This window comes from Ischnura elegans, chromosome 12 (genome assembly GCF_921293095.1).
Source record: "Ischnura elegans chromosome 12, ioIscEleg1.1, whole genome shotgun sequence".
In the NCBI taxonomy this organism is placed as follows: Eukaryota; Metazoa; Arthropoda; class Insecta; order Odonata; family Coenagrionidae; genus Ischnura; species Ischnura elegans.
The window spans coordinates 48,254,221-48,278,860 of record NC_060257.1 but is presented as its reverse complement, the minus strand read 5'-3'; positions in this window follow the sequence as shown (position 1 = coordinate 48,278,860).

The following is a 24,640-nucleotide window of genomic DNA, read 5'->3' as shown; positions in this document are numbered from 1 at the left end:
TTGTATTCTCTGGTGTTCACCTTATAATACAAGCACAAGCAGTCCTTAACGACGAATTTACCAGTACCTACGAAGAAATTGATGAAATTATTGGCTGTCAAAGCACAGCAGGCATTAGAAAATATCAAAATTGTTCTAATTACATAAATGGATGAGGTGCCGTCGATAACATCAACTTACATTTAACGTATCCACCTCCAACGGTTGTGGCTCATTGTCAGACTGCTACAACGATGCTACTGACTTTTTAGTTTAACCACTGTTCCAGTTTATATTTAATGCGCTTACTCAGATATTAATATTGTAAATAATACAAAATATGAGGGCTTCTGAGCCTCTATCGTCGGAGATTTTGCTTTACATTGGAAATAACCAACACGTATCACAAACGAAGCTCTCACAACTGCTCGCAACTCATAAACAATCAAAACAATACACTAACGTGGTCTGCAGACGACCAACTGTGTTACCATCTCCAGCATACGGCTCGTTAGCTTAGAAGGCATTGGTAGAATACATCGCGTATATTTATGGTCTACAGGTAACTTCCATCATTTAAGTTACCTGTAGACTTGAAATATCCCAATTGCGGTAGTAGTACATCGCGTATATTTTTAGTCTACAGCCTTCCATCGGTTAAGTTACCAGTAGACTTGAAATATCCCAATTGCGGTAGTAGTACATCGCGTATATTTTTGGTCTACAGCCTTCCATCTGTTAAGTTCCCTGTAGACTTGAAATATCCCAAATGTGTACGCCTTCAATTTTTCGTGTATTATACATCGCGTATATTTATAATTAGCTGTTTCATACGTAACTGTATGGAATCTACTTGTCATGATGAATATACATGACATGACATTTATGTGAAATAACTAATGTTTTCTTTACTTTTCATCACGCGTATATTTTTGGTCTACAGCCTTACATCGGTTAAGTTACCAGTAGACTTGAAATATCCCAATTGCGGTAGTAGTACATCGCGTATATTTATGGTCTACTGGTAACTTCCATCGGTTAAGTTACCTGTAGACTAGAAATATCCCAAATGTATACGTCTACAATTTTTCGTGTGCTCTCAGGGACATTTCAGCCCTGGCTGTTAAAATTAATATTGTATAAGGAAGGAAAGGATTTGCGTATTCTCTTTCTCAATTATTAATTTTACTTGAGATGCCCTTAGTACTCAGATAAAATTGAGAAGTATGTTATGGATTGATAATTATTATCAGAAGCTAGGTCTTCAAAGTGGAGTCTCCAAAATTCTTCTTTTATTGAATAACATTGTTTTCTATTTCGTGCCTGAAAAGAAAATCTTCAACGAACAACCGAGAAATGTTACAATATAATCTTGAGCACCGAATACTGTAGTCTAATAAGAAAAACTGATTTCTCTTCAGAGAAAGTAGTAAATCAACGTGTATTATTATTGTGCGTAGCAATATCGAAATATTGCCGCGAGTGAATTTTCTGTCAGTGGTGTGGCCAACTATATAAAAACAATCTATAGTATAACATCTTCAAGGCATAAATTCTGCTCGCTTGATGAGAGCTATCCATCGTTACGAGTGCAATTATTGAAGCTTCTGTAATTTCAAAATTTAACTGAGTGAAAGATGGGCCACTTATCCTAGAGATTGCTTGCTGAAGACCATGCAGATTAATATGCTAGAAATTTGAAAAATATTTTACTTTGAGCCATTTCCATGAAGGACGAAATGTTAGGCGACACCGAGAAAATTGAAGTTTCTTCGGTTATATCTTGCATGGACAGATGTTTCAAGGAGACGTAGGTCATATTAGATAGCTCTGAATACCTACTGACGAGAGTAACGAAAGTGGAAGTAGCGTTTTCTTTTGAGTGCACTCAACCTGTCGTTATGCTGTCCCCTTGGCGGCGGCAAAGGTTTTGTACTCAACCAATTTTCCTCAGCGCGCTAAACCGGACACCATTTTGACGCGGCAAAGGAGTAATACCTTATGACCGTTCTACGCAAAAATAAACAAAGATAAAACTAAAGACCCCTTCTTGTGCCGTCGGTGCAGAATTTCCATGTCTGCACTCAGTCCGCCGATTCTGTTAGCGTCATTACATGCAATTTTGTAAGGTTCTTTTCTTTCATAGGCGAATCCCACCCTAAACCTGTTTCCTTAACAACTCACTGGACTTATCTCCATTTGCTGCTTTCAACGTCGTCTTGCATTTCGTCCCTTTGTCATCACCCTCCTATCTCTACGAGTTTCTTTCAGAATCCTTTCTTATCTCTTGTCATTCTATCCCTCTTTAGAAGTAAGATATTTTTCTAACTTATCTCCGTTCCTATTGTCGTAACGTTTCATTTAAAGTTTCTGATATGTTGTTCTGACAGAGCCATTTTAATCCTCCCAGATTGCTGTATCATTGTTCATGTCAGAAAAAGAACATTTTTAGTTTAAATTAACCCTTGGTTTGCAAATAAATTATCGAGGGACACAGGCAGTAGTTTAATATGGTTTTTTATTGGCCAGATGTCGCTCTTTTTCTCTGATAGCGTAGAAAATTTAGACAAATATTGCTTATCTCTCTCCAAGAAAGCGACATATTTGTCGGGTTTTGCTTTTTGCCCTCTCATTTGTATTTTTAAACTTGAAAAATATATTGAAATTTTACCGGAAAAAATTAATAATTTAAACAGCTGTTATAAAACTTTTTTCAAGTCGTGTAATTGATACAGCATGCTACATCGCTATAGCTCCTACCGACTGACTTATCTTTTTATTTCCTTGCGTTGAAGATGATGAATATATGATAAAGAAATTCGTAGTTAGTAATTATTAACTGGAACAACAACTATTAATTCGATGGTAACAATTGGTAATAATTATTTTCATGCAGTATTTTTATACCTATTTCTATATAGGCAAGTCTTTATAAACGGCTGTGTGTAATCAATGCGGGTGGGTGAAATTAAATCAGGTTTGTATCGAAGAGTCACAATGGATGTTATATTCAGCCCTTTTGCATAACCGGGGCTGACATTCATATCAGTAACTGCAAAGGTCAAAGGTCTGTGGTTCGATAGACGGTCCAGAGAAATTATTTCTCCAAGCAGTAATCCTGGATACACTTTTTTTTAATGTGTCGAAGGAAATTTAATCTATTTGACTTAAATGATGGACTAAAATCTATGCATGAATGCTTCTCATCTTGAATAATCCAACTCGTAGCGACATTTGGCGAAAACTTGAGAATCAAGCCACGCATGCTTATATTCCGAGCTGAGAAATTGTAGTGAGAGTGGTGGAACTGGTCTCGGGTAGCATAATCTAGTTAATGCCTCGCCGAACTCAACAGAGACCGACTCAACTAGTTCTCACTTGTCAGATCCACATATTTTTCCCGTAAAGCGTCATGCAACGTGTAATTTTGCATAATACTGATCAACCACACCTGCTACTCCCTCTATGCTTATTACGTTCAAATATTTGCATCGCCTATTTATTCATGATTTGTTACGGTCCTTCCACTAACCTCTTTCTCTATCTTACTGCACACACTTACCACTGATCTATCTAATTACGCATTCAACTTATCGCAATGCGCAGAAAAAGTTGTTCGAAGATATAAAGGTAAGACTAAATACTGCTTTTTATCTAGCTAATCCCCTTTTCGTGCCTTGTTTTCGATTTTTTTTAAGGTGATAGGAGTTTCGAGTTGCAAGCCCCGCTTGATTGCGGGTTGCAGATGAGCGAGCAACAAGAAGGGAATCGCTGTATGTAATGATAGGTTGTTACTGGAGTAACCACCGATTAGATTTATCGCAAAGTTGGACGTACACTTCCCGAATGGAAGTAAGAAGTATCTGCGGAATTTGTTCGTTCGACAGGAGTGTTTTATGCAGCGCGTTCCCTCCAAGTTTCATCGCGGTTCTCTCTCTGTACCTCATGATTGTAAGCCGCGTCTTCTTAGGGTATGGTGCCCTAGTGGGCAGCTGAGTTCTCTTGGATTCCTTATCCCATAAGTATTCTCATTCTATATATATAAAAGAGGATGTCTCTTTGTCTTTCCGTTATGCATTTCCATACGGCTGCACGGATTGCAGCCGAAGTTAGTACGTTGGTGAATCTTATGCTCCAAAAACCCGTAGTGCTTCTACTGGTTGTGTCCGACGCATCCTTTTCGTTGTGGTTGGGCATCCTAGCATGTGGGACCATGAATTCCAAGTTTTCCACTTCTCTGGGTGCTACCCTTCCCATGAAACTACGGGTGGCCTGCTAGTAATTGCTACGAAGTTGAATCGTCGCACACCTCCATTGTCTGTCACATTACTAATAGCGTCTGTGTTGAAAGATTGGCGTCCAGACTTGTGGAGTTTGTTTATTTTAAATTTTACAATGGAAAATGAAATGAAATTGATAATAGGGTGGTTTCCTATTATTTTTTATTGCTTGAATCGAAAGATAATTACTCCTGGAGCACGTATTTCACGATTTTAGATTTTTAAATGACGATATCTATTTTTTGCGAATATTGAAATGTGAATATTTTCAAGCGCGCGAAAACGCGACGGCTAAGTATGAGTGCTGGGAAAATCTCGTGTGACGTCATTCTGGTTCCGGCTGCCGCCATGTGAGGTCACCTTGGTGCGAGATTATGAGTGCCGCTACGATGCAGGCTGCTAGCAGGTAGCAGAGTACCCTAATAGCAGGTAGCGCTTGGCTTAAATAAGGATTATTAATAACTTATCAAACGAAGAAAACTTTCCGACCTTAGGCAGTTTGTACAGGTGATTATTAAGAGATGTTTCCCTGAGCTCTGAGCCTCATGTATGAATGGTAGTCTCAGACGATGGAAAACTCCTGAGTACTCGTATAGCATCTAGGTCTCTGTGACATGACGTGGAGTGGGCGCCATGGGTGCATGGGCGCCAATCTGGCCTTTTTTTTAATGAGGTTAAAATTGACCATTAACATTCGTCTAAACTGGGGTTTCTAAAACCAAATAATTTGTATAATTTGAATACACTAATGGTGGGTAACGTATCGCAATCAATGCCTTTCGTTTTCTTTGATGAAAGAAACTAACCTATTCGTATGCAAACATATTTTGATACCTACATAATTGAATATCAGGGTTTACAATTTATTTCCGACGTTCTCCTATTTGTTACGCTCCAAATGTTTGCAGTTTGGTTCTCACAGGATCCGTGAAACATCTCAACTCTTTTTGAATGCCCGACAGTCTTCTTTTGGTAAAGAAACAAAAAAAGCACGAAATCACGCGAGCCCAATGCAGGACCGAATATTCTAGGGTAGTATTTGCCCTAATTAATTATTACGGATTAGTGGAGTTAGTCAGTAGTTGTTCCTTGGAAAATTTCAGTTCGATAACCTTTATTTGCTCTCCCCGACTCATGTGCCATTAATTTATCCATGATGTATATATTATTTGACTCACGATCACACATTTAATGTTTGTCTTTTGTTTTAACGCAAAACAGAATTACTTTTTTGATTGATGAAAGTCTATTACTTGCAAACGGGTTATTTGGACCGCAGTCATTGCGATGAAACATATATAAAATACGTTGTAAAATCTTTTAATAAAGTAATGACCCTTCATTTTTACTAAAGATGATAGCCTGATTTGAATTTCATATTAGGTTAGTTCATTGATCGAATGAAGAAGTTGGGAAAGGAAAGTGGTTATGAAAAAAAATCGCTAGTGTTTTTATAAAGCTCGTCAGTGCCTTCGTTCGTGTTGCCAAGCAAAGTAATATTGGGATTATCTGTTCATAAAAAAGTTGTTCAGTGGTCATAAAGAGGAATCAATAAAAGTTCTACCTAGGACACACATACGCCGAAAATAACCGGTTTTTTAATGTTTCTCTCCTGCTTCAATAACATCGGCTGTATATCAAAGCGGAAGTGATGAAAATGATGGATACATTTTTTTATTGCTTCACCTTCGGACATCTTATCTTACTCAAAGAGAATAAAGCCGTTGGCTTTGGTTTTTTTTCAATGTTAGTGGGAGATTTGAGTTAATATATTACAATGTTCTCGCCTGGGACTTCAAGGTCATACTACAGTGGAAAAGTTCTGTCACTAATGTTTTATTTAAGTAGTCGGAATTCAGTCAATATTTCTGGAGGAAAAGTGTTCCCTGCGATTGGATTGGTCAGAATTCTTACTGTTCCGGGAAGACTAATTAATTGAGGCATTTCCGCTAAATTTTGACAAACAGGAGCCGAGTGGGGTCATTCACTCAATCACGATATCCCATTCATTTTTTTCCATCGGTAGATGATAGAGAGGTATTAGTTACTACGCTAAAAATCTTCCTCATTTGACCATTCTCTCATATTCTGGAAATAAAATAACGTTAATGTTGCCGCCCATTTTCCATGTGTTGGTTATGTCATCCGATTCGGCAACTCCTTCAGGGGAACCGGCAATTGAGGTAATGCATTCATCACAAGACTGTGAACAATAGCGAACCAAAAGAGGCCGATGGGAGGAGAAGGGGGTTAGCATAGAACCGGTAAACCTCTCCTTGAAATGTTCTCGGAATATTGCACTCAGTGCTAACATATCAGGTGAGGTATTACTTTTAAAAAACTATATTTTTTGTTCCTCAAATCTTGTTCAAAACCCCCATTCGGCTGCATTCCTTTAAATAATCTGAACTAGATTTTTAGAAAAAATATAAATTAATTTTCTAATTAGTTCAATCCATTACCATCGGGCCAACAAAAGTGTTGCAAAGAAGCATAGCTACCAAATACTCAATCACTCACTCAATGATTTCACCCGGAGATTGTTTGTGAATGGATAGGGAAGTGTTCAACTCAGGTTTAGCTTTTGGCATGTGAATTTTCGGACGGCTCAGGGCCAGTTGCTTTCCCTGGACCACCTTGATTTTTTGTGGAACAGTTAAAATTTAAAAAATTATATGTCTGAATAGATTGGGCTTAAATTAGTTTTCTCCGACAACTTTCCGTGCCAAAAAATCTAGAAGAAAATAACGCCTCTGTTGAGAAATTTTAAAACTATTTTTTCCGTATGAAAAGGTAGTTAATTAATTAAAACACAATGGAACAAAATTTCAAATATTTGATCATTAAATATTGTACTGTCACCAGAAACAAGCGTTTTACACGGGATACGTACTTGCACAATCTGACGTGTGTACGAAGGTGCAGTCAAAATTGCATCGTATAAAGCGCTGAATTGCTAAAACACATGCAAGAATGCGTGGACGTGAGATAAGAAAAAGCCCCTGTTCTAATTTCGTTCATGCATTCGCGCAAGTCCACGCCATTTCAGAAATTAACGCAGTTCTAACCCGCGCAATTCTGTGCCCCGTGTAAAACGGCCTTGAAAGATTTACCTTAGAATTCTCCCGGTATTTGAACTAGGGACCCATCGGTCAGCAGGCAAGAGCTCTACAACAACCACTCACATAAATACACATGGCCCTAGTGCTTGAACTGTGACGTCACAGCATCAAGGCTGTCCAAGGAAAGACCACGGGAGCGGCTGGAGAACGGTGGGGTAGGCGCCGGTGAAAAGCAATGACACCCGCAGTGGGGATAGCTGCATCATCAATGAGCTATGTAAACTTGGTACAGGAACATTTTCCTATGTGTAAACAGCTGGAGCTCAGCTGAAGGAAATAGACTGCAGGACAGAGAGATTTAAAATGTCATTCTTTCCTGGTTTGGAAAGAAGCAGTAGTCTTTTGCGCTATAGGGGAAGGGTATAGAAGGAAGGGTGGAGAGAAACCCGGCGTCGGAATTAGCCTGCTCTTAAAGAAAGGCATCAAGGGTACCAGGGCTTAATCCGATGGACGGAGTGCTACGCTTGAAATGCCCTTCACGCAAAATTCAAGCTGGGATCGGACAGTCTCTGAAAATACTCTGCCACCGCCGGGATTTGAATCCGAGCCCACGGATTTTCAAAGCCAACACTCTAGACACCACACCCATCCGATCCCATCATGCTTTCCTCGTACTGTTAAGGATAGCAACGGTATCTTTATAAATGAAATAAATGGCGTCACCTGCTAGGACTCATTGCATACTTTTATTTTTCTTCTGTTCTAACCTTGCTTGGATTGGATGTAGGGATTACTAACCGTTGGAAAGTTTTGCCCTCTCATGAATGTGCACATATATTTTGTTATTATGCGTAACATTTTATTATCAAATTGTAATGCGGTTGGGTTGTCATCCTGCTTCTCCACTAATGCAAACATATTTTCCAGAGCATCTTGGTTTAGTGTCCGGGTGCACAAAGTAGGTATGAACTCTAAACCACTCCAAAAGGCAGGGGAAATGCCACAGTGCATGGGTGCTAATTATGGGTACGTATGGAGTTCCACTTGCATGCTGGTGATTGATCAATGCATGGAGTTATGTAGATTTTGATAGATGTAAAGCATTACTGCAAAGCAGTGACGTGAATCAGAATCACTAATATTTTAACGTGCGTTATTTTTCGAAATTTGCTGATATCCGCTTCTGCATCGAGGGTTAGTAGGAAATGCTCAAAAGGCATATGTGAGGGTGAGAAGGCAAGGGGTCAAAATGATTTTTTTTCTAAACCGAGTTTGGTACAGAAATTTGATGCAGAAAACATACGAGATCAACTAGATCTTTAGTAGTTCATTTGAGTTTCCACTCGATGTCAGCACAGAAGAGTGACTCACTCGTATCCTTAGGCCAATACGTTTTTGTGTATTTCTTCTATCAATTTCTGCACTTTACTCTGTTTAGAAAGAAAATCAATCACCTGTGCCCTTTTACTTCTCACCACCTCATATAATTTTTAAATTAGATTGAAAATCTAGAATAATAAGTATAAAAAACAGGTGATGAATTAGTAAAATATCGGTTAAATCCGTGGAAAAACATTTCCGTGATGCCATTATAACATTACCCGTCATAATGGAAAGGACTAAGAATTAGGATACCGAATTTTTGACGAAACTTTGAGTACTGTCAGCAAATATCTTGGGACAGGGATCTAACTTGGAACGAGAGGGGACTTTTTACTTTTTCAGGTTGGCTACGTTGGTGTAAACAGTGTGAGTGCTCAGAGTGGTATCTATTGTTGCATAACCATACTGTCTTCAAACAGTAGTGTTGATTTATTTGATTTTTTCTTGTATTTGCATGTTTTTGCAGGAAAGTTTGGCTTCTTTTAAATGTTAATTAAAAAAAACCACAGCGTCCCTAGTTAAAGAATTTTAGTTTTTTCATGGTACATATCTTTGATAACAAAGGTGTCTCAAGTTAGGGGGAGGCATCCCTAAATTTGTACAACACAAAAATCAAAAAAATAATTAAGAAAAAATGGAGGGTAAACGATTCCTTATTTTCAAAGTGCAAGGTGTCTTCAGAGTTTTGGCTAACATTTACAGCTTGTGATTATTTCCTATAGTATTTATATTTATGTTGGAACAAATAATCTGTCATAAGTATGGGCTACTGACTCTACATATGTGTATATTTAAAGTGATTATGGCTCTATCCACAAGGCTACCGTGCTCTCCCTATCGTCCAATCTCTTGTATTTTCTTACGAGTTACGGATTGCCATACGTTGGGTGGAATCCGGGAAAGGCAAATGATATATGTCCATATCCGTTGTCTTCCCTTAAATCATTCTCTGTCGTGTTTCTTTTTGGCTCTCTCTTGCTCTGCGGGTTGGTTGGAGAATGTTTAAGGGAAGAGGAGTTGAGGTGGGTAAGGAGGGTTGGGATCTGCGCAGGGTCACTGTCCTCGTCCATCGCGTCTTCGGGGTGGAAACCTGAAATTACTGGCGCCGCCGCCTCCCCTCACCGTAGCATCTGGCCTCGCCTCCCTGAAGGATGCAGAAGAGTCCAGAGCATCTGATTGGTCGAGTATTTGGAGATGCGAATCCTTCCTATCATCCAGATAGCATTCCTTTCTAGTCATTCATGGCATGATGGAACTGCTGACTTCCCTTTGGGATTACACACCCTCACCCTCAGCCAAACATAAAGTTCCTAAAATTGCCCTTGACCCCTACCACATTCCTACCCCTACCTTATTATATTTGATACTATGCCACCTTAATTTTATGTATTTGTGAAACCAACTTTTACTGATAATCTCAGTAGGCTGCTGCAAAGCTGGGAACTTGAGTGAGGTGAACAACAGCGTTATTCAGAAAAGTTTCTCGGGTTTTCAACCGGTTGATGTCGTCCATGTTTCATTCGAAAGATCCCCTGAGGATGATTAGCAAGTTGCGGATCGGAACGTCGGGAGACATGGACAACATCAACCGGTGGAAAACCCGAGAAACTTTTCTGCAACTGATACGCCGGGAAAACCTAAGATCATACAGCGTTATTCAGGGTAGCGTAGCGTAGGGGATCGAGGGTTCGAGTGGTTGGTAGAGTGGCTTCCCACCCCGTGGGCTCGGGTTCAAATCCCGGCGGCAGAGAATTTTCAGAGACTGCCAGATACTGCTAGAATCTTATGTGGAGGACATTTCAAGCGCAACACTTCGTCCGCGTTAAGCCGTGGTCCACTTGGCAACTTTCGTTAAGAGCAGATTTTTTTTAAACACCCACGACTGCCAAACCGAAGGTTATGGTTCGAATACTGCGTGGATAGATTATCCCACTCATATATGACAAATTAAAAAATATTATGTATTGTTTTAGGGCATATATCAAATATTATCTGGAGGTATGAATGTGTGTGAAAATTATTGTTTTTTAACGCTGCCTCTCTTTAGCTGTTAGCGTGGTTTACCACCTCGACTACGAAGCCCTGAGATTGTGTGTGTCAAACGCAAAAGTGGTTGGCATAGAGTCATTTTTTACCCGGCACAGTATACGTTAAATACGATACAAAAATCAATCTCCTAGGTGTGCTCGTTGGTAAACAACTTAACTTCTACTTCTTAAAGGAAGTAGTACTTCAGCTGTATTCAAAGCTGCTCATATGAGAAATCTGCTTGTCAAATAATATTTTCTATTCTATTTTGTATAATGGCCAATATAACTTTTTCTAAATTTTTGCGGTTCAAAATATGTTATCCTTAAGCTACATTCTTACTTCGTGCAATTGTATTAGGCTCAACTATGTGGAAGTTAATACTCGAAAATGAAAAGGAGACTTCGTTGATTTCCACTAATTTATTTTGTCCGTACGACATGTTTCAAACCATAGAGCTCGTTATCAAGTTGATAATTAATTAATATCGAATTGATAATCACCTCTATGGTTCGAAACATGTCGTATGGACAAAATAAATTAGTGGAAATCAACGAAGTCTACGTTCTTACTTGTGTAAAATCTCAATATACTCCATAACGTGGATGCTCTCCGTTCTCTTGACAGTGCAACTTCACTTCCACTTTCTCCCGTATCCACCCCCCGCCTCGCCTGGTTTATTCATTCTCCCATTCCTCCTGCTCAGAACCCCTCCGATGCCTGGAACCCACAATTACGAGGCCGAGAATGGACTTGGGCCCACCGCGGCATCCGTCTTGGTGGGAGGAAACGTCACCCGGAGGGAGGGGAGATCGCATCCATCGTTATCGTCCAATTTGGTCCATCCCTGCAGCTGATCCCAAGCCACCCACTCACAAAATCAGATCCAACGTGCGAGCGTCTATGTATCTGCGTGGTTCCCCTCAAGATCTATATTTATAAAAGACGTCTGTTTGTCTGCCCGCTGTGCGTTTCCATAATACTGCATCTCATGCGCTCAAAGCCTTTAGTTTTACTTTTTGTTGCGTCCAACGCGTCCTTCGCGTTGTTTTCTCATTATCATTTGTTACGTCACGTCACACAACTTCTGCGGTTGTGATCATTATCCAATTTACGATGTCAGGTATGGGTACGCAAAAAATATGGTAGTGGTCTGATTATATTTCACCTTATAACTTACTCATAATTTTTTCTCTGCATTTTCTTCTAAAACCTAAGCTATAAACAAATTAATCAATTAAATTTGACTAAATCGTTTGGAGGCTTATACTGAACCAAATACAGTCGGTAATGAGGGTTAATGATTGAAGTATTTCATGACAGTCGTTAATGTACCTTTAATTCGGTAAGGTATGTGGAGGTTGGTCATTGAGGGTTCAACCATTTACATGGATTTTTCGTTGAACTAGGCTTTCAAGCCATGAATATTATGTGATTGACGCAGCTTACTATTAATCGGTATCTCCTATGTAGGGTCCTTTGTTCTAGCGGGCATTTGATCCGCCTCTGCATTCTATTGTAGCCTCTTCTTGTACGTTAAAAAAATGAGTTTTACACCACTCGTCAGTTCGATGACTTATAGGAGAAACTACTTCCATTAGAACGGCCGAGCAGGGGTAGAATTTCGCTTATACCTATTCAAACTTAAAATATTTTGAGCTTTAATCTTCGTTTGATGGATTTTTCAATACGATATTTCATTTGCGATGGATAAATTAAGTCAAATTTCAAACAAAATTTGAGGCTAGCGTAGCCGCAGAAAGGATATTTTTAAAACAAAGATATTGCGAATTAACACAGCATCTTGACTATGCATATATTGAAATTAAGATATACTTTAACATTAAAATTGCCAAAATATTGCCTTTCCAAAATACAAACTAATACATTAATTATTGCGGGGACACTTCTATTCGTCTATGTCCGAAACGAATCGCGATAAACGCCCACGAAAAAATTGCGCAGTCATGCTCGTGAGAATACTGCCAAGTCAGCTCCTCCCAATAATAGTGCTACCAACCGCATGCTCCTGACACAGACCATTACCACACCTTCCTCCCGCCGTGAGGCGTGATACCTGTCTTTGTTTGCAGCTAAGATTCAGAGGGGGTAGGATACGATCGTAATTCATTAGGGAATGAGAATTTATAGAGGACGCAACTGTCTATTCCTTTGAAGCTTAATTTTAGTCACCTCATTGTGCGCATTTGAATCGATTTAAAAAAAATGTCTGCAGTGCAGATAAGTGTGGAAAGCGATCCATTCTTTATGAATATTTTCTAGTGATCGCTAGAAATAGTATTGAAAAGTTATGAATACATTTTATCATATCGTCAAGAATAAAAGTTTCGCTAAAAGCGTTAGTTATACTTCATTTCCCCCATAAAATTCGGATCGCTCTGCCCGTCAGCGACGTGAGTGACGACTTTTTTAAACTCATTTTAATGCCCGGCCCTAAAGGCCTTTTTACACGGGAAAGGAATTGCGCAGGTTAGCGCTGCATTAATTTCTCTTTATAGCGGGGAATTATGTGAATGCATGAACAAAATTAGAGCAGAGGCTATTTTGCCTTCTCACGTCCATGCATCCTCGCATGTGTTCTACCGATTCACCGCTTTACACGACGCAATTTTGGGTGCGGCTTCGTAAACACGTCAGATTGTGCAAGTACGTGCCCCGTGTAAAACGGCCTTAAGTCTTGGTTTCAACTAGAGTACAGCCGTCCTGATCTCTTTTTTGTATCTTGTCATATGTGGATAGGATGAAGAATATAGAATATATTCTATAGAAACGAAGAACACTTAAAGTTTCTTTTAAAAGGAGTTCAAATGATATCTTCTCCATGGAGTTTCTTTGTGCACTCTCATGCACATGACCAGGGTTCGGACCCTGGTAAGCCAATAAATTATTAGCGTAATAATTCATATCCTTTGCCTTTCCTCAATTTTATTTTTAAGCCTTATCCGTCTTATTTTCTTTTCTTGACTATCCTTTGTTGTAAAATTAGTGCGTTTAAGTGTGGGGCATTTCAGATTGGGGTTGAATAATCGTGAGTGATTGACGCGTAATCATCAGGAAATTACACCCTTTTCGCGTCCTTCAAAGCGCGCGGAGGGGGTCTTCCATACAAACGTCGTGGGAATCAATTTTTGATAGAAAAAATTATATATAAATGTAAAGTCACCACCTTTCGAAAAATAAGCGTCATAGCTTTGGCGCGTTTTATAAAAAATAATTGTACGGATGGGACGCCATCTAAGATTGTTCCAAAGAGATAACAGCAAACTGCCGCATCATTGTATTGAAATTGATTTGAGGCTTTTCTTAGTTACCGTGGTGATTTTTTTCCTAAGTGGAGTTCTCAATTCCATTTTTTATTCATATTATATTTCATTCCAAGGTGTCATCTTCCGGGATTCACGGTTAGACTCAACGCACGAATGAAAAGCGAAGAAAGATTTTATGCTTTCCCGGCGAATAGATTGCGTGAAGCGTTCTCGGGATCGCCACTGGGTCAGGAACTGCTTTACCGCCGACGTTTCTACCTCAGGGCAATGAGCAGGGTCACTCACGGTCCTGAGGACAATGGCTGAGTCAGATATTGAAACGTCGGCAGTATTGAGCTTCCTGGCACAATGGCGATCCCATTAACTCATCAAACACGAATGAAAAACGGATGAAAAAATGACTGCGCTAGGGCGCGTTCCAAATTTCCACGCTAATTTTCCCGACCGACTAAAAATACAAAATCGACCAAACCTCACGCTATCATCTCGTTAATTTCACCGAACCCCGCGCTACTTTTTCTATGAACCACAGGGGAGTGGCCATTTTTTATATGAGGGCCATGGTGGCCGAATAAAGAGGAGGACCGATAAGTGAAAGGGCGATGTACATACCAGTGTTTGAACTAGATAAGCCATCTTTATCATGCGGGCTACGTTTCCCAATCTTTATTTTTTCGCCAATCCCCCGATTCCATCGCCATGCTGTGCTTCGTGGGTGTATGAGGTAGTTTTGTGACTTATTGACGTATGAGCGTCGTAATCTCACACTTGGAGCTCCCTACGGATTATTTATAGCTCATTATTTTTTTAATAGGTCCCAAGTCTCGATTTTAATTTCAGCACTGCCGTCCTGCTCTTATTTTTGAATTCAGTCAATTAGAAATGGGGCGAAGGATATAAGATTATCTTCTATTCTAAAGAAGAACTTTTCAAGTTTCCTTCTAAATAAGTTCAAATTATTGCAGTTCTCTTCATGATTTTCGGGTTAGCTGCGTCGAATTTGTTTTCAAGTTGAAAACAAATTCTACGCAGGCCTATGCTTGCCAGGGGCGCAGCTAAGAATTAAGGTTATGGGGGGTTTTAGGCGCAACTAATACTTGGGGGTTTGGGGTACTGCATACCCGCCAGGGTAAGCAGGAGTTGGGGGGTCCTCCTCCAGAAAACTTTTAAGAATAATGGTTCAAAATGGCAAGTTTCACGTCTTTCTGAGGGATATGTGATTAATCATAACACTATTTTATAAGTGTTACTTATCCAATTAAGTAAAATGGATTAAACTTTTAAAAAATTCTGAGCTCTGGGGGGGGGGGGTTATCCCCCAAAACCTCCCCCCTCGCTGCGCCACTGATGCTGGCCACATCTTCAGATCAGGTCAGTGCCTAGAGATGGGAAGCTCGTATTCCGCTCCTTACCTCGGCTTCCCATAAGTCGGCTCTTAGACCTGATCCAAAGAATGGCCAACATAGGCCACGAAACGTCATCTTGAAAACAATTTCGACGCATCATACCCGAAAACCATGGAAAGAACTGCAAATCAGCGCTGCGAAAGCCTCAAGCAGAGTTCAGACAATATATCCTCCATTAAGTTGTTGAGATGCTTAGAATACCCTCATCCCGCGGACTAGAGTTTGAACCCTTGCAAAGTTGGACATTACTCAGAGGGAGCAACCATTGTATGTTGATTATCTGTGCGAAGGACTTTCTTGACGCTCCAGAAGTAGGGACTTGTGTCTCCATGACTTTTTTCCAACAATTTCTGAAGGGGTTTTGAAGGATTTGATACTGGGGTCTTGATGTCATAAGCCCTGCACAATCTCTTACTACTGCGAATCCCCCAGGGTTGGGATAGGCTCTTTATTTACGTATTGGCCTGTTATCCACCTCAAGGACGTTTGGCTGGAAGTAAAAAAAGGCCATTTTGCGCTATGTAATACTTTAAAGTTAATGGCACTTCCCGGTTATCGAAAAAATAGCGACTCGTAGACATTTGAGGAGGTAGAGTGAGCTACCACTGAGCCCGCATTGGTTCATGCATCGCAAGAGTATAGAAAGCAAATGTTAGTTAGCATTTAATAATTGAAATTATTAGTAGTATAAATTCGTTACAAGTAGGCCATTGGCCTGGTGGTAACATAAACATACGGACATACAATGAAAATCAATTGAAAACATTTTAAGAAACCCTTGAATTATACTTCTTAAACAGATTTTTAAAACTACGTAATATTTTCGGGGAGGGGTCAAATACTTTTGTTGGTAGATCGTTCTAGTCCCGCATGGTCCAGTTCAAGATGGAGAACTGCTCCACATTTATCAACACATATCCTTTGTGATCGGTACTTTATCTAGAACTGGTTATAATTTTTTCCCGAAGTTTGATTCTATTATGCCCTTCTCAAAATTTTCCATACTCTTTCCTCACTCACTTTTTGTATATCCCACGTAGCCTGTTCTTTTTCCTTCTCTCCTGTAAACTCTCCCATTCTAGAGCATTTCTGTAACGCTATCGGTCTTTTTGTGTTTTCTCAACGCATACCTGAAAAGGTAATATGTATAAGATTATCCATGCAAGGATTGGTAGAATACTCTTGAACGCTCTACAGATTTTTTCTGATCGGCCCAGGTCACGGCTAACTATTTCATTACTATCGTATCACTCCTTATCCTTTGCCTTTCCTCCATTTCATTTTTTAAGCCTGATCCGTTTTATATTCTTTCCTTTCCTCGTACAGTTTTTTTCTTACGCAGTTATAGAGTTCACAGTATGTTAAGTAATATGCAGAGGCAGAAAGATAAGTCACTCCCCAATTATTGCGTCACTTTGTTGTCCCTGAATGGAGAACCATGCTGGGCGGTACCGTTGGAATGAATATTTCCCTTGTCGTCTGCCACAAGTACGCCATTATAAATCTTCGAGAGGGCGTGGCCATTTTTTTATATGAGGGCCATGGTGGCCGAATAAAGAGGGGGACCGTTGAGTGAAAGGGCGATGTATATACCAGTGTTTGAACAAGATAAGCCATCTTTATCATGCGGGCTACGTTTCCCAATCTTTATTTTTTCGCCAATCCCCCGATCCCATCGCCATGCTGTGCTTCGTGGGTGTATGAGGTAGTTTTGTGACTTAACGATCCAAAATAAATACTTTTCGCGTTCTTTTTATAATAAATATTTTCCATCATAGACGGAATTTTCTATGAAGCTGAAAGAGCAAGCTTGGTGTACAATGAAATCGGTTTGCTCCATATAAATTCTTATAATTTGATACATTTCAATTTATTAGAACAGGTCTGAGCGCCATTTTATGTAACTTCAGCGAATCGACTTCAATTAAACCATTCATTTGCTAATAAATAATCAAGTGGCACGGTCACGAGCATTAATTTTCATGTCTCTTAAGGTATAAGAATATTATATCCGTTTTTTTCCCAAATGGCATGCATGTTAAATCATTAATCAAAACTCTTTTAATGCTTAGCCAAATATCGCCTTGAGACCCTGTATAAAAATGAGACTTTTTTAATTGATGGTAAATTTCATTTGGTAGAAAATATGGTAAGGAGATCTTTTTTGTCACTCTGTTGATGAATTTGATGAAATACAGGTAGAAAATTATGTTTTTAAATTTGTATAGAAATGACACATCCTCGTACTTCATCTCTTGCTCCAACCTCCTTAACCAATGTATTCTCTTGCCGTGAAAGCATTCTAAAATGAAAATTAATTTAATGCATCGATTAGCAACGCTTTTTCAGCTGTCGGTCACTTCCTCTTTATGCCGTGATGCACCTTACAAATTTCTTTGAAATTAAAGGCAAAACGTTCTTCCATAAAAGAACATCGCGCAAAGGAAATGAATCATTATTTATACTAAAATGAATCAGAAATGAGTATTGCAAGGTAACTGTGTTCTTGTTAATGCTGGGTCAACAAATGATCATGGCTGGTCTTGAAGGCTTAAAACCGTGACGTAAACGTGCACTTCGTCACCGTCTCTCAGAAATATTTCCAGTGATTCTTCTTCACAGGTTAATGTCCTTTGGCAGCCTTCCGTGCAGGTTTCATTTCCATGCACTTGTTTTCATGCACGTATCGACCTACGAGACCTTTATTTAGCTTCCGCGTGAGGTTGAAACATATAGCTCAGACGAGTCACCGTTCACTCTTGCTGACTCCGGAAGGTCGTATTCCGCAGGTATTCTTAAGAGTGCCAAGTTAAGTGTCACTTTTACCGTATAAGGTGCACTTGAACCTGGGAATACCCTTGTTTAAAGAATCCAACTCAACGGGGTTCCCGACAGTAGATATTTTTCTTCGGGGAATTTGTCTCTTTCTCTCATCATTTATTTGATTTCAGTTCAAGCAAGAATTGACTAGGTTGTGAAAGATAAGGGAAAACGATCGATGAATCTAAGATTTTTTGGCAGTTAGGGAAATATATACTGCAATAGTGAAAAATTGCATGTTAAAGTAGTATTCCTTGCATATTGTCTGTTTTCAAACTTCGTGGTGTCTGACTCATTTAATTTTATGCTATTCAGTTATTAGAGCAATTTTTTGTCAACTGTTGAAAATTATAATATAAGTACGCACTTGAGACGGTACGAATGATGTCATTAACGTCGCAAATCGTTATGTATCATACCTCACTCAATGGTTCACCCCGAAGATTGATTTGGATATGTAAGGGTGGAGCTCAACCCGTAATAAGCCTCATGTATGAGAATAGGGTGGTTTCCTATTATTTTTTTATTGCCTAAATCGAAAGATTATTACTCCTGGAGTACGTATTTCACGCTTTTAGATTTTTAAATGACGATATCTATTTTTCGCGATCAAATGAAAAGTGAAAATTTTCAAGCGCGCGAAAACGCGACGCGTATGTAGGAATGATGGGAAAAAGTCCGTGCGACGCATTTCTGGTTCCCCCTCCCGCCTTGTGAGGTGACCTTGATCGAGGCTCTGAGCGCTGATAGGACGCAGGATGCTAGCGGGTAGCTGAGTACCTTGCTGGCTGGTAGCGCTTGGCTTAAAAAAGGTTTATTAATACCTTATCACCCTGTGACGTCACGTGGAGTGGAATCGCATGGGCGCCAATCTGGCCTTTTTCAAATGAGGATAAAATTTGACCCTTGCCATTCGTCAAAACCGGTATTTCAAAAACCAAATAATTTGTGTATTATTAATACACTAATGGTGGGTAACGAATCGCAATCAATGCCTTTCGTTTTCTTTGATGAAGGAAACTACCCTATTCTACGCGATTATGATTGGTATGCCAGATACTTTCCCAGGCGTACCGCGCTACGTGGTACTATTTTACGGGTTTGTCCCATGGCTTCACCCGTTAACTAAACCCGGTACTTCTCCTTCATCAGCTAGCTACCACTCTCACTTGTGGGTTATTATTAAAGTATTCTACCGATTAAGGTAGGTTTCCTTGGAGTACTTAAGAAGCATTCTGGTAGCCTCCCCTTCCTTCATTTACTCTTCAATTCTTCATGTACTCTTAAAGCTCTTCAATTCGCAATAAGTCCTTACCCATTCCATTCTATCTAAAAATGCCTATTCTCGTCCTCCCTCGTTTTTCCAACATTATATCCTATAACACTGTATTCAACATCCCCACGCCGCTAAGTACATAGGTAGGTACTCCCTCCTCCATACCTTCAGTCTCCTCCATATATCATCCAGAAGCTGCCTCTCCTCACCCACCATGTCCAGCTTTATGTCGTTCCTCTTTCTTTCCGTCCACTTCACCTTCTCCATTCTTCTCCACACCCACATCTCCAACGCTTACATGTTTCCCCACCGCAAAGCGCTACACTCCAGATCAGACTCTTCACTTACCATCTTCAGCACTTCGTCCTTCCTCCTCCTCTCCATCTACTTCACCTACATTCTTCCCCATGCCATATTTCGAACGGTAAAGTCATCTCTCGTCCTCTTCCCTTAGTGTTAATAGATAAAAATAAATTTTGCACCGGCTAATCTCCTTAATCACTTTTTAACATAGATTCATTCGATTCTCATGGAACCCTCAGAAAAACTAGCTTTGCCCTGTTGACGCTGTTTTGTCTCTCCTCGTCGCTAAGTGCAACCGGAAGAAATGGATAAAATCATGAAATTACGTATTCAGCGCTGTGAACTAGAAAATTAACGAAAATATTTCAAAACAGTCAATCAGTGAATAATATGCATATTGCCAAGAATGTTCGCCGGTATCTAAAAACAAGCTCATTCCAAGCATGCACATGGAACGACGTTTTTCAGTTTTCTGAGAAATTCTAGGGGATTAAGTAGATGATGAAGATATTGAAATATTTTCATGGGATAAGAAATGGTATCACCTGTTACCATGATATATTTTCTTAATTTTAACATAGTTTAAGAGATATTAAACCTTGTCGTTACGTTACAAAATGGTGAACGTTAATCATGGGTGCTTTTTCTCGTACAGTAGAAAATAACTAGCTTTTAGAATTTTTTGCATCAATTAAATGATAACAAGGCTTTAATGGAAAGTTTTGAAGGCATATTCGAAGGAAAATCAGAATATGATAGTAATGAAGTCATCATTAAATCCTAATTAAATATTATGCTAGGTATTTTATTGAATTGTTTTTGTATCCCGTACAATTTGTAGTGATCCAGCGTTTTCGATTATCCGATGACGTCACTGTCTTATATGATATCAGGGTACTGAGATCGAACTGTGCTTTTACCAACTCTAATAGTTGCAAATTCCCGCCGTAGAGATTATCGGCATAGACGCCGGCACACGCCGGAAAGAAAAATACGCCCGGCCGCGCCGCCGCCAACTAATTCTTATTTTCGGAAACAGGAGGACTGCATAGAAGAGGCTCAATTCCATCCCATAGAAGACTGCTTTCTTTTACCACTTCGATCGCATTTTAATCGGTTTCCAAAAATGTCCGCGGTGATGAGTGCAATGCGATCCCCGTTTTTCCAATATTTTGCGGCATAATGTTTGTCGTTGCAACGAATAACATTGAAGATTTATAAATTTGATGAATAACTTCATAATGAATGTAAATTTCAGTTGACACCTCTAATTGTGCCTTATTTCCCCGTGAAACTCGGATCAATTTGTACGTCAGCGACGCGAGTGGTGACTCCTGTAAACTCATTTTAATGCGCGGTGGGCGACAATACATTATGAGGCCGACTTGAGGATCCTCTATTGTAATATTCGTGGTCGGGAAAGACGTCTAGTCAGTGAATATTTCCTCCTTCCCTTCATAGGTATTTCCTGAAATGCGAATGTCCTCCGCGGTAGGTGACGAGGAAATGTCCCCAAAGCACTCCTGTTTTATTTTTATTCGAAGACGGACATTAACACGAGACACACCTTCCCCTCAAACGGAATTTTCTCCCAAATGGTTTAGCCCAGGTGGGATTAGGTCGAATTTATGTGACAATTATTACGTGGCCCCCAAAGGAACGCTTTAATCGCATTCGGCATCCTAACGGTGCCGAACTGTTGTGAGTAGAACTCCCTTGGCTTCTTTCCTTTCAACCCGATCCCGTTCTTCGAATGACCACGTGGGAGAGATACGGTTGCCAGACCCCTCAGGATCGTACATCACGAAAAAAATACAGCCCAGATTTTGCGATGATTCGGAAAAAATAAATTTCACCGATCATTTCCGCGTTTCTCAAGGACAATCTCGTGTTTTCCAAGGACTCCAGTTCTGCGGTCAAGGATGACGGTTTTCCAATAAAAAATATTTTCTTAAAGGATTAGAATTCTATTGATTTCTACATCTTTCTGTGAACAGATGTTAGATATTGAAGGCTATAGTTTTAATTTATTCTCATTTTGTGGGAGCCTCCATATTCTAATGTACGTTTTGAGTAATTATGTACTCTCCTTTATCTCAAATACCATTCTTATGTCCACCTCAACAATAGTAGGGATAAATGACCTGCTATGCATGGTAAATGCCATATAATTTCATGTGTAAGATTTTGTTACTAACTGGTATTCAGTGGTCGATATGAGAATACCTATTAAGGTTCACAGTTTTTTTGCCATAAAAAGGATGTGAAGGGAGGCATATGATTATTTTAGGGGGAACTACAGGTCAGTAAATTTCTATTTAATTTATTCAATTTGTGCAAAACGTTCCTCTAACTATCTTCCCTTTCCTCCCTGAGAAAGTAAATGTCAACGGGCAATTATATATCCTTTGCAATCTAGTTTGACCAAAAAGTCTTCTCTTACTTCATTAATATCTTCTCGGCTAAAAGAATGTGAGAATGAATAAAATGCTATTTGATGGAAAATTTCGTTATACATCCCCATCAATTTGATCTACCAGTTGTATTTTTTTAATTGGTCTCTCCCTGATATATTTTTTCTGAATTAAATGGGGAACCTAAAATGGGGAACTTATGTAGGCTTCTACGGCAATATTCCTCGATTTGAGGGAAAAAGTTCTCGTAGAGGTGTCTAAATCGCACCACCGTCTTAGAAATCAATGTATTAGACTTAAATTCAATCTAATGGCTGGATTTGCGACTTCCTTCATCCCCAATCACACCACACTTAAAGCACACCGGTGTAGTGAGAAGTCTGGGATGAGGATATTAAGTTAAAATGCGTCTCTTCTACTATTTTTTCGTATTTACACAAGAATATTGAAAACAGATAAGTTGTATTTACAAAGCTTGAGTCGAATATCAAAATTTCTGAAGTATATTGTGATTTATTTAGCGCCACTAACAGTGTGGTTTGATCACGTGTTTAGGCAGTGGAAGTGATTTTATATAAAATGGCAGTCGCTCCCAAATCGCACCACGTCTATCTGTACGCTTTGGCTTTTCGTTATTTCATCGAGAGTCAAGAGAAATGGAGGAAGGGAAGTTAGGAGAAAGGGTGAAAAAGATACATAGCAAATGAACTTCTTGAGGACATAAAATCTGCCTTAAATAAATACAGAGCAGGAAAAATTAGATTAATGATATAGGAAATACAGAATTCCAAAATATACATTTCTACGGCGGTGCCGAGGAGAAGTTGGTAGGAGTTTGGTTCGTGGCGTTATTGTTGAGGTTAATGGAAGAGGCTTTACCAATAGAAGCAGAGCACGAATAAGTTCACGTTACTATGAAATTTGAAGGTTCATTGTTTGGGCTAACGCCAATCGATGTTAGGAGGCAAGCCTATTAAATTCTTGAAACCAACACTCATTTAACGAACCCTTTCAACAAAGAGAAGAGAATGGCCAGTAAAACGTGGTATTATGGATTTCTTACTAGCAACCCAAAACCTAACCAGCAGAAAAGGGAAAACGACCGGTTGGGGAGATTTCCAGCGCAGAAAGAGGTGTCAACGCCACTGTTGTATGCCGAACACCAATGGATTTTAAGAACTCTTAAAAAAGCTTCTGTGAAAAGTCTATTCCCAAGCACAAACACTTCTCCAAAAAGCTTGTAAATTTTCTTTCGATTATTTAAGGTTTTTTTATGTAGCAGAAAAACTACATCTATTATGTCAAATACATGTCTTTTTTTACTTTTTTCGTACCTTATGTTCCACGCATTTTAATACACATTTTCTCTTTCTACGGATCTAAAAATTAGCTTTAAAAAACTTGCTTCTCTGTCTCTTATTATTTCCTAATTTTGGCCTTCGGTGGTGCGATTTGAGAAGCCTGTTGCCTAAATTGCACCGTTTGCAAAGGTTTGAAATTGAATTTTTTACATAAGTTCAACAAACAAATCACTTTCCCAAAACTTATCAGAGAAGTAGACATAATTCCCTCTATGAAGCAGTACTCTAAACTTATATTGCGTCACTTATTTTTCATTAAAGTCGTTTTTTTCCCAAACTGGTGTGATTTAGGGAACCTCCCCATACTTTACAACATGGGTGTAAATAAGTTTTGACCAATAATTATCTAGTATGTCAATATGTCGTTTATAAAAAAAGGTCTAGCTAATAAAACTTTGGGATTGGTTTGATTTCTCCCTCTCTTTATGTTTAGGAGTGCCGAATGCAAATAAGAGGTTTGTTAACAAAATTTGGTGACACGGTAGCGCAAAAATGCAAAAACTGCGTAAAATTGTTATTGTTTGCTTTCTTTTCTTATAAATCGGGAGCAATCAGCTTTCCAATTCTAACCCGTCTATTTAAATTTAAATTATGTAAAATTTCCCGAAATCTTTACCTTTTATTGCATTTTTCTTTTGTGGAATATTTTAAATCCAGTGCTGTTTGATAATTGGCCTATTTCTACAAGTGAACCAAATATCGTGCTACACTGTACAAAACCGGATTTTTTTTTCATTCGTACACCTGCCTTCCTATTAAATATTTTGTCAAGTATTATGTTGTATTCTGTGATGTTGATGCACCATGCAAATATTCCTATTTGATTGGATTGGATTAGTTGTGTACTCTACGATATATTTACTCATGTATGTTCCTCAGGGACATACTTATCCCGGAATGAAAATTTTCATTTTGTATTATATTTTCTATTCCATTTCATTTTTTTTGTTTTATCAAACTCATTCTCTTCGTTATTTGCTATCAATGGATGCGTTGCTACTTTTTGCGGTGTGATTCCTGTAAAATATTCAGCGCTGAATC